The sequence below is a fragment of the Gnatocerus cornutus genome, chromosome 1 (genome assembly GCF_029298725.1).
Source record: "Gnatocerus cornutus isolate USDA-ARS CGAHR chromosome 1, icGnaCorn1.1, whole genome shotgun sequence".
Classification (NCBI taxonomy): domain Eukaryota; kingdom Metazoa; phylum Arthropoda; class Insecta; order Coleoptera; family Tenebrionidae; genus Gnatocerus; species Gnatocerus cornutus.
The window spans coordinates 9477134-9479591 of NC_142233.1; the positions used below are offsets into that span (position 1 = coordinate 9477134).

The window sequence follows — 2458 nt, forward strand, 5'->3', positions numbered from 1 at the left end:
CTGCCGCCAAAGTCGAAGGAAAAGTATGAATATAATTATGAAAAATTCATGAATTAGAGAAGAAAGAAAAACATAACCTCATTTTCTGAAAACGTTATTCTTGCCTATTTTGAAGCTTTAGGTAAAACATTGAAACCTTCGTCATTATGGGCGACATATTCTATGTTGAAAAGTACTCTCAACATCAAGGAAAATGTTGACATTACCAAATATTTGAAATTACTGAACAAATTAAACGTTATTGAGGAAGCTCCAAACGAAAAGTATTTGTTTTCAAAGGTAATTCATCCATCTAAACGCGACATTTTATTATAGTTATCTATTTGTAGGTTGCATTGATTATTGCTGTTTCCGGTGCATGTCGCAAAAAAGAATTAAAAGATATGCAAGTACATCATGTGAAAGACATGGGAAACGAACTTTACATCAAAATCCCTGACAGTAAAAATAAAACAGAAATTTTTTTTATTGTTTCTGGACATTTCTATGATATTTGTAAGAGGTATATGAGCCTCCGACCTGCAAATGCTGACAGTTCTCAGTACCTTTTAAACTATCAGAAAGGTCAATGCACTCGTCAAGTGGTTGGCATTAACAAGTTAGGTGATCAACCAAAAATCATTGCCAAATTTTTTAATTTGGAGCATCCAGAGCAATACACAGGCCATTGCTTTAGGCGTTCTTCGGCGACAATTTTGGTTGATGGAGGAGGTGATTTAATGGCATTGAAACGCCATGGCGGATGGAAAAGCCAAGCCGTGGCTGAAGGTTATGTGGATAACTCGATGGCAGCTAAAAGACATACGTCAGATATTCTGTGTAACAGCATTGAGAATAACAGTGACACACCAAATGTGGCTTATTCTCAATTTAATTGAAACGTAGAAATGGGACCATCAACCTCGAAATGTGCGGCACCAGTTGCCCACACTAATTGCAAAAATGTTACAATAAACATCAATAATTATTATAACACAAATAATAAATAAAAGCATTTTTTTGAAGTTTAGTTGTAATTTTCCACCGCAATCGTAGAAAAAGTATAGTACGCAACTCGAGGGTAAGGCGACTTACGTACACTCGCGAATTATTTTATTATTTTTAGCTCGTGTGTAATACGCTTCTTACCCTACACGTTACGTAATATACTATTAACGGAAACTTTACAATTCAAAAAATAGAAAAATCTGAAATAATTAGAAAAGCTTATCTACATACAGTAGACAAAACCAAACCACACTATCTAGTAAATTTTGTGTTTAATTTTTTTAGGTGGGCCGTTCCCGACTGTACTGCAATGTCGGGCCAACCCTCGACGGACGTGGAGCAAGCTCCAGCGTCCGTCACTTTCCAAAAATCAGTTTAATATACTGGCCCCGCATGCGGGGCGTATCAGATATTAAGCTGATAAGAACAGATACTACACTTTGATCTTAGCCATAAGGCCGAGAAGCGATAACGATCCATTTCCCGGGAACTCTTATATCGCCAATATGCGCACCGAGTCGTAGCGAGATATAACGACAGCGCCATCTGTAACCCAAATCCGTACTACCACAATAAGTTAGGGGAACGAAACTTTCTATAGATTGTTTGTAGGCGCCAAATCTAAAAGGTAGCTCTGCGATTGGTTATCCTTTATTTCCACCGAAAGTGTCAGAAATATGTAATATACATCTCATTCAAATTATAAGAAAAATGTGGATCATCCTGTGTACAGAGAATAATGAAGTTATATAAAATCTAGCGACTCTAAACAGGATCCGAGGAAAATATAAAATACAATTTCAAATAAAATCAAAAAGCTCAACAAATCTAGACAGAAAACAAACAATTTAACAAACTTAAAAATAATGGTGACTCTTAATATAATTTACAGGAAATTCAAAAAAAAAATCAAAAACCAAAGAAAATCCAAGAAAAATGTAAAATGGATTCTAAATAAAAGTCTGAGGACCAGTGTCATAATCTAATTTAAAAGCTGCTTTAGCTTAAGGGATTTTTAACTCAAAAATTTCGTTTCATAGTCTTTAATGTTCCTTTAAATCCTCCTTTAACTTAAAGGACCGGCATCGACCATTTAACTGCTAAAAGGCGCCTTTAAAGCAATTCTAACCTCAAAAACTGGTCACATCTGTGCGTTCGGATCTTCTAAGTTTTTGATACATCTACGTAAATTGACTTTTTAGTTATTACAAATTAAACATATAATATTTTTAAATTCTAGAACCAACCGATTGGCACACTTCATTAAATTTGTTTAAAAATGTATTAAATAGAAAATGCTGTTTCCTTCAACTTTTTGCCTTTACTGGCTCACCATCGAAAAAATTTAAAAGATCCGATCCACGATAAGACATTCTCATAAAATTTTGGTCTCACATAACGAAAATCATTGTGAAAAGTATGAAATTTGTTCGTTTTGCTATAATTTTCTGACTTATAAGATTATATTGTA

At 34.3% G+C, this 2458-nt stretch overlaps 1 non-coding gene across 1 annotated transcript; it reads right to left on the reverse strand.

Annotated features, from left to right (window-relative positions):
• Positions 1 to 1267: 1267 nt before the first annotated feature.
• LOC148180224 (U2 spliceosomal RNA) lies at positions 1268 to 1457 on the reverse strand. Its single transcript, XR_015771749.1, has one exon. It is a non-coding gene; the product is annotated as a U2 spliceosomal RNA (small nuclear RNA).
• Positions 1458 to 2458: the final 1001 nt, after the last annotated feature.